Source organism: Citrus sinensis, chromosome 5 (assembly GCF_022201045.2).
Source record: "Citrus sinensis cultivar Valencia sweet orange chromosome 5, DVS_A1.0, whole genome shotgun sequence".
Lineage (NCBI taxonomy): Eukaryota > Viridiplantae > Streptophyta > Magnoliopsida > Sapindales > Rutaceae > Citrus > Citrus sinensis.
In genome coordinates this window covers 14542991-14552658 of record NC_068560.1, presented here as the reverse complement: position 1 = coordinate 14552658, position 9668 = coordinate 14542991, and positions in this window count along the sequence as shown.

Below are 9668 nucleotides of genomic sequence, written 5' to 3'. Positions count from 1 at the left end.
AGAGTTCAAAGTTGGTGATCTGATTTTTCTCCGCTAGCAATGATTTCATCAAGCTTTTGTTGCTTGGAAGGGCAATAGAAAGTTAGCTCCAAATTTCTATGGACTTTTTCCAATTCAAGTTCGTATCGTATAGGAAGCCTACAAATTACAATTGCTAGTAGGATTAGCAATTCACCCATTATTTCATGTTTCCCACCTTAAAAAGAAGTTAGGTAGCTAGTCATTTTCACTTCTACATATCCCTTTTGGTGGATGCTAATGGACATTTTTGTGTCAAACCTATTGTAGTATTGGACCATTGCATGGTTAAAAAGAATAATAAGGATGTCACTCAAGTCTTGGTCAAATGCTAGTCCAAAAGATGCTATATGGGAAACAACATATGACCTCGGACAAAAGTATCAAGAATTTTTGCCTTAAGGCAAGTCTGATTTGAGATGGATGGATTGAGATGATTAAATAAAGTGGCAAGATAAGGATTAGTTGCTGCGATAGGTCTCATTAGGGAAATAGTTTAGAGTTTTTTTTTTTTATATATAAGAGTATGTAATAAAGCTAGCTCTACAACAACTTTTTTGTTATTTCTATCTATCTGCAGGAAGTACAGGTGTGAAAAATTATCTTAGATTTTACTTTCAATAAAGAGGAATTCCCCTTGGAAATGGGAAATTAGCTTATATTTCTTGTGATTTTCTTCCAATACATATCAACAAGTACCATTATTTTACCATTAGAATAGCTGTGAATCGCCACAGTGCACGCTCTACCACCGCTCGTTTCACTTTCACCTTCACCAGAATGTGTTTAGTCTCACTAGCACCACCATCATGTTCTTTTCTTTCGTTTCTATCATACCAGAGCATCGCTAGTCCATTTCATGGTTAACAACAAGGTTAGTTACTATTTGATTATCTTCATGCCATACGTTGTTGTTGTTGTTTTAATGTTGTTGGTTGGTTTGGGTTTAATATGATATTATTTTTGGTTTATATCAATTTTGACTTTTTTACCTTTGTTGCCTACTGAATTGCTTTAATCTACCGTACTAGTGATTGGACAAATAATTGTTTTGCACTTGCTATTTTTTGGGTTTTTTCCTACTGTTTTAGGTTAATTTTGCTTCACTTTTTTTGTTGATTTGCTTATGTTTCTGGGTGGATTCGTTGTTATTTTACACTATTTTTGTGTTGTTTCTAGGATAAGTTTTTGCTAGTTTTTTTTTTACTACCTACTATATTTTTTGGCTTTGTTTCCTACTTTTTTGGGCTTAATTTGCTGTTATTTTTTGCGTTGGTTAGCTCTTCTTTATGTATGGATTCGCTGCTATTTTCTTTTTTCTTTTTTCTTTTTTATTGTATTACTTTTATTTATGGGATACTCTTTTGCTTTTATGTTGGATTACCGACCTTTTTTTTTTGCTTTTTTTCTATTGTTTTTGTGTTAATTTGCAGTAGTTTTTGGTGTTGATTTTCTTTTATTTTTGGGTTGATTTGCGTTTGCTACTGTTTCTAGTAAATTTTGTATAATTTTTGGGCTCGATTTTTTAGTGTTTATGGGTTTGTTTCCTATTGTTTCAGGGTTTTACATCCTACCATTTCTGAGTTAATTTTATACTGTATTTTTTTTTTGCTTTTTTGGCTTGGTGTGCTTCCTCTTTTTTGGTTCTGTCGTCTGTTGTTTTTGGGTTTAATTTCTGCACTTTTTGTGTTGATTTGCTTCTATTTTTGGGCTGATTTTCTGTTGTTTTTTGGGTAAATTTTTTACTATTTTAGGGCTTAATTTTCTACTATTTTGGTTTATTTTTGCTATTTTTGGGATTAATTCCCTTCTATTTTTTTTGGCTTTTTTGGGTAAAAGTTTTATTATTTTTGTACTAATTTATTTCTATTTTGGATTTTAATTTGCTATTGTTTTGTGTTAATCTATTGCTATTTTGAGTTTTAATTTGCTATTATTTTTAAATTTTTTTTCTACAAAGATGTATTGGTCAATGGAAGTTAATGGAGATTATCTAGAGTTATTGAAAAATGGTCATAAATTAGTTTAACAATGTAAAAAGTTGTATTATGGAAAATGTATTGTGCCTTTGAGTATACATAGAAATGAAAGATGTATTATTGGTGATATTGAGAATATGAAATGTTATTTTAATTCTGTTAATTTAAATATACTTATTTATTATAATATGATTTAATCATATAGTCCTACACTGGAATGATATTTTTTTCCATTTATGACTTAAAAGAAATTATTAAGGAAAAAAGGACAATAAAATAAGTAAACACATAGATTATAAATTATAAATTATCATTTGAATTTTTACTGGTCACTATTATTTTGTAAGGAGTTTATACTTTAATATTTCTAGGTTTTGGATTAAAGTTTTGATGAGAACCATCAAGGAAATACCATTAAAGTTTCAACTGATTTTTTGCACATTTATAAAGGCTCAATTATAAGAGTTAGAGGCAAAAAGATGCAAGCTGCTTTAAATAGATTAATTGAGAAAATGTGGACTGAAGATGCAATTCAAGATGCCAAGACATGATTTGGGCTTAGAGAGAAGACAGGACATTGTGAGCATTATTCAAACTATTAGACAACCAAATACACAATTTAAGTCAAATGCAAAAAGGGCAATTCGGAACAAAGCTGGTATTAATTGAGTTGAAATTAATGTGCAAGCTATATACCTTAGAAAGATGATTAAGTTAACTTAATGCAAAGTACAGAGCTGGATTTAGAGTTCTCTAGAATAAGTTATGACTAATTTATTACAGCCTATTCAGGCTTAGGAATTCTAACCACCCTTTCATTTATTTGTTGTATTTTAAGTTTGTCAATATGTTAGGTAAGTTTATCATTAATGATGGTTATGGTAGGCCAACAATAAGTTTTTCAAAGACTAGCATTAATAATGGTGGGTTGGTGAAAATTTTTCAAGCATCCTTTGACAAACCTATACTTGAAAGGTTGCTCCAATGATTCTAAGTATATTTTTAGTATCTTGGTTTTCTATTAGCCTATTTAAAAGTTAACAATCTTACTATGTAACAAATAATTTTGGAGATTAATATTATTTGAATTTGAAATATCATTCTTTCTTTAGTTCTTTTGAGAACTTGTGAACTTATCAAGAATTTGCATTCTTGTAGTGTTACAAGCTAGACTTATCACTCATTTTCTCATCTACATCTTAAGTGTGACGTCAAAATCATTTTCTATACCTCTGGTTCATGTTTTTTAAAACATTGGGCCAAGATTTTTGTTGGGCTTAAATATATTTAGAACTTTCTTGGGCAATTGAAACATTAAATTAAGTATGGGTCTCAAAATTTTACTTTGGCGTTCGTGTTGAGTACTGGGTAATGCATATTTATAAGGGATAAAATTATTAGTTTGTACTCCAAGTCTCACTAACATTTCTACTTTTATATGTTTAGAACTTCCTTGGGCAATTGAAACATTAAATTAAGTGTGGGTCTTAAAATTTTACTTTGGCGTTCGTGTTGAGTACTGGGTAATGCATATTTATAAGGGATAAAATTATCATTTTGTACTCCAAGTCTCACTAACATTTCTACTTTTATATGTTTAAATCCTTTAAGTTTTTATAATGTGTATTTTATTACAATTTAAGTATTTTATGTATTTCAGAGATATTTTGACCATTTCACGACTAATAAGAAGTTGGACAGTAAAACATATGGCATTTTTTGAACTCAGAACGGTTGAAAACCTTAGGAAGAGTATAAAGGGGTATTCGACACTATTCACATATATTGTTAACTTATATGTTTAATGATTTTGATGATAATGATTTTGTTGATAACAAACAAGTTTTAAACTGATAAGTCTAAAAATTTTGTTAATCGGATCAGAATCTGTAAGCTGTATAATATTCTAAGAAAATGGTGAACTGTTTATTAGAAAATGGCAAACCAATTGCATTCCAAAGAGTAAGTTTTAAGATAACGACAAATCGTTTAGGAATAACGGTGAATCGATTGCATTCCAGAGAGCAAGTTTTAGATAACGGCATAAGGATAACGATGAACCAATTGCATTCCAGGGAGCAACTTTCAGATAATAGAAAATCGTTTATGAATAACGATGAATCGATTGCATTCCAGAGAGCAACTTTTAGATAATAGAAAACCATTTATGGATAACGGTGAAATGATTGCATTCCATAGAGCAACTTTTAGATAACAGAAAACCATTTATGGATAACGGTGAAATGATTGCATTCCATAGAGCAAATTTCAGATAACGACGAACCGTTTATTGATAATGATAAACCGATAACATTCCAGAGAGCAATCATCCTACAAACAGTAAATTGTTTATGTCAAATGGATAACCAATATCTTTAGACAAGGTTCTGGAGCGATAACGGTAATCCGATATTTTGGTAACAGTGATCCGACAATTTGAATTTGGGCACAACAGTCACTTGCTCAAGTCAAAATGGCGATCCAATTATGTGCAGAAAGTCAACAACGACTAGTTTTCAGCTCTATCTATAAAATGGCTCAATCAAATTTAAACAAAAAGTGATCTAACGATTATCATTGAGCTTGCTATTAAGTACACAACTATTATTGAGCTTGAAACTTGATTTTATTTAATTTTATTCACACATTTGAGCTATCATTTGAAATCAAACATATTGTGTGAGAGAAAATTTCACTTGTGATTTTTATCTTTGAGTGATTGTAAGTGTTAGGATACACTTGAGTTAAAAGACTGAGAATAATAATCTTATTGTAAAGGTTTATTGACACATTAGAAGTCAATTGTAAGAGTGGTTTGAAACCTTGGAGGCTTACTTAGTGAAATCATCAAGCCCAGTGAGCTTGGAGGCGTGGACATAAGCACAATTCGCCGAATCAGGTAAAAATCATTGTATTTGCTCTCTCTTCTCTTACTTTGTTATTATTGTGCTTTATTAAATTTATTATTTTTTATTTCATTAAGGTAATATTTTGAATTATTGTGTGGTTTGTTTAGCTTAAGTTTTAAAAACCTAATTCAGCCCCCCTCTTGGGTTGCATTACTAGTATTTCATATACGCATCTTATTGGATCAATAATGTGGCATTAACTGATTATGTAGCGTTGACTGATGATATGGCGGGATGCTCTTGGACCAAAATATTGATGTGGCATTGACCGATGACATGACAACATTTTATTGGATCGAAATGCGAATGTGGTGTTGATTGATGATGTGTTCTAACCAATCACAGGTTGCCACGTGGTGCAATCTTGAGCATTCGAATTGTTTTCATCTGATAACTATGATTTACTCATTGTATCTATAAATAGAGGCTATCCTCCAACTTGAGACCCTGAATTCATTTTTTAGCTCTATTTTCTGTAATTCTCTCTCCATCTTGTATTTTCTATGTACTTTAATAAAATTATCATTTTACCCCTAGTTCAATTATGAGTAACTACTTTAGTTTCAAGCTTGAGTTGAAGGTGAAGACTCAACATGATCCATGGGCTTAATTACGTAAGTTTATGTGGTTGTTTTAACTCATTGTCGACAGACAATATATCTTGTCTAAATTTTACATGGTATACTGGCTCCCTAGTGAAAGACTGTTACTGTCTGGCACAATAAGCACTTAGCACCATATTAATTAGAGAGAACATTTTCCTCTAGTATTTTGTGAGTTGTCTTGACTCAATGTCGATAGAGAGTGTATCTAAGCTACTTAGTGGATGGTCTTGCCACGTTGTCGAAAAAATGATTATTATCGTTTGGCACAACATGTTCTTGACACCACACTTAGTGGAAGATCATTATCTCTAGCATACTAAGAGCTTGATACCATATTTATTAGAGTGAGAATTAGGAGGAGTGGAAATACCCCCCCCCCCTCACAAATTAATTGGAATTCAAAAGGAAATATTAAGCCCATGATGAATGTTGAGTGTAAATTCAGAGACTCAAACATTTCATTTGCATTGTTTTCGTCTTTAATTCATTCTCGTCATTTTATTTTAAATCTTAAATTAAAAAAATTCACTTCCAACCAACTCAAATATACACCTAGAAAATTAACCCTACGCATAATTAAATCTACCTCCTCGTGGGATCGACACTCGTCATCACAAAATTTATTATACAATAGATTCATGCGCTTACGAGTACAATCAAATTTGCCTAACAGTTCGCATCAAGTTTGCTGAACCAATATCTATATTTTAAGTAGATTTGGGAACAAAATATTGTATATGTATATTTTTTTAATATTTATGAATTCTTATTAGGGCTTACATTGAAATTTTTTATAGTTTTTATAAGATTAAGAATTATATACAATGCATTTTAAATTGTTCTTATTTTCAAGCAAATTGATGTGATACTATGCAATTCTAATTAGCAAGTCTAATTAATTCCTATGATGAAAAAAATTCCACAAGAGAATTTACCAAGTGAATCAATTTGCATCCCTTATAAGTTTATATAATTTATACACAACTTCTAAAAATGTAATTGTAAATTCATTTATTATTAGATTGCATAAAATCAATAACCTAGAATTTTTATCAAAATTTTAAGACATAAATTTAAGTTAAAATAGCTTAATTCATTAAATATTCTCTTGCGAAATAATATATCTATATCTTGGCTAATTGAATTCAATATAATACTGCATAACATCATTCTATATTTTTTTTATCTAAATATGAAATATTTTACTTAAAATATGCAATGGTGGATATAAAACATGAATACCTTGTAACATGAAACACAAAATGCTAATCATGAAATTCTAAAATGTTTGATATGAAAATTGAATGCAAACTTGAAATGGGGGAAAAAGAAAAATTTGGGTATTTGTAATATAATACATGAAATATAGAATTAAAAGAATATGTAACATTTTACTTAAAATTTGCAACAATAAATATAAAACATGAGAACTTTGTAATATGAAACATAGTATGCTAATCATAAACTCTAAGAATTTGATATAAAACTTGAACGCAAACATGAAATGTGAGGAAAGGGGTGTGGGGGGTTGGTTAATTTGGAAAGAAAAATTTGGGTATTTGGAATATAATACATGAAATATTGAACAATAAAAATATGAAAACATATAACTTAAAATATGCAACAATGAACATAAAACATGAGAGTTTTGTAAAATAATACAGAGAATCCTAATCATAAAACTCTAAAAATTTTACATGAAACTTGAATTCAAACATGAAACAGGGGGAAAAAGAAAAACTTAGAGTACTTGAAATTTACTACATGAAATATATAACAACATATATGAAATATTTTACTTAAAATATACAACAACAGACATAAAATATGAGTATTTTGTAACATGAAACATAAAGCACTAATCGTGAACCTCTAAATGTTTGATATGAAACTTGAATACAAACATGAAACAAGAGAGAAAAGAAAATTTTAAGGTAATGAAAACATAAAATATGAAATATAAACCGAAATACATGAATATTTAAATGTCAAATATGATACAAAAACTATAAAACGAAAATTAAACTTTTGTCTTTGTATGACATTCATTTGATTTTATTTTTCACACACACACACACATATATATATATATAGTGTGTGTGTGTGTGTGTGTTTGAGTGTGTGTATATGTATATATGGTCTAGGATAAATTTCAATATATATCGATGATATCCTTATTTTAATAAAGTTAGGATGTTATTGACAGAAAAAAAAAAGTTTCATATCAAGATATAAAAAGTTTGTAATTTTTTTTAATATTTTAGGGGCATCCTCACTTTAAAAAAATAAACAAGCTTTTTGTAATTTTTTTTCCGTACATGAACTGGAATAAGAAATTGTCATGGTCATCTATCTGGGATTGACTAAACAAGCTTCCGTAGAAACCAATAATTTTGATTTGATAATGAAATTGAGGAAAAGGAATTTGATGACATCAATTTTAACATCTCCAAAAAAAAATTGAGAACAAATATAACAATAGAACCTGGTGGATTGGGATCTCATGATCAACGAAGATACAAAACAAAACATATATTCTGATAATCTTATTAAGAAAGACAATAGAAATACATGCAAAATTCTTCAACTCCTATATATTCTATTCTCCTCTTCTTTCTATTTATTGATTATTGTTGTAATCGGCTACCTTACAACGCGTAGATATTGTGAAACACCTTAGTTCCACGCTTGATCTGTCAAGCCTATTCCTTATTGTGTTAAAAATTCAATAAGCAATCAAGATCTCTCTTGATTCGTGCTCTTCTGAATTTTTTTGTTAGTTTTGTGCCTGTTAGATTTTTAGGATCATATTTAAGTAATGAATTGTAACTGTATTATTCAATCTTTCAATTATAGATTAGTAAGTATTTATATCTCAGAGCTTTTCAGTCCAGCTCACTAATTTCGTTATACAAATGACAAACACACGTAAGGCATGTAAACAAAGATTTAATCACAACCGTTAATTCATAACTAATTATCTGCATCACATAACAGCTGTGGAATCTCTATATAGCTGTTCTGCCACCTGGAATATTCTTCCTCTGACGTGTGGACTGCATCACTTCACTTGTGTGAACACCTTCCTTGGTTAACAAGTAAATTCCAGCTGGTATTCCCATGTGAGTTGATCCAGGTTCAGCTTCATTCTCCAACTTAACATCCCTTCTCAAACTTAAGTCTCTAGAAGAGACTTTAAGTTTGTTTCAGAAGAAGCTGAACTTGGAATAAGTGAGAGGCTTGGTCAGTACATATGTTGTTTGATCACTGTTGGATACAAAAGCAATTTCAATTTCTTTCTTTTCAAACGTTATCTCTGACAAAATGAATGTCTATCTCAATATGTTTAGTTTTGGAGTGGAGAACTGGGTTTGTAACAATTGCAGCAGCACTTGTACTGTCACTCAACAGCAGAGGAGTGCAGTTTAGCTTTACATCCAACTCTTTGAGTAGAGAACATATCCATGTTATTTCTGCACTAGCCAATGCCATAGCACTGTATTCAGATTCAGCTGAGGATTTTGATACTACATTTTGCTTCTTGGAACTTTAGTTAACCAAATTGTCACCCAAGTATATACAATATCCACCAGTAGATCTTCTGTCATCAGGATCACTTCCTCAATCAGCATCTGAGTAAGCTATTAGATCAAGACAATTATATTTCTTGAAAACCAGACCATAGTTGATTGTTTCTTTCAGATATCTGAGTACCCTTTTACAAGTTGTCCAGTGTGGCTGCAGAGGAATAGCCATAAACTGACTTAACTTGTTTACTGCATATGCAATATCAGGTCTGGTTAACACAGGATATTGCAAGCCTCCAATGGCTCTTCTGTATTGAGTTGAGTCAGCACATTTTTCTCCCACATATTTACTCAATTTTTCAGTAGTTGCCAATGGTGTATCTAAACCATTACAGTCCTTCAGTTCAAACTTGGTGAACAATTCCTTTAAGTATTTCGCTTGAGACAATACCAGTGTTTCTTCATTTCTTGTAACTTCAATACCAAGGAAGAAGTTAAGTTATCCCAAATCTTTAAGAGCAAAAGTATTTCCCAGATTATGAATGAGCTGCTCTATTTTAACATGATTGCTCCCAATGACTATGATATCATCAACATAGATTAACAAGATGATTAGATCACTTCCATTTT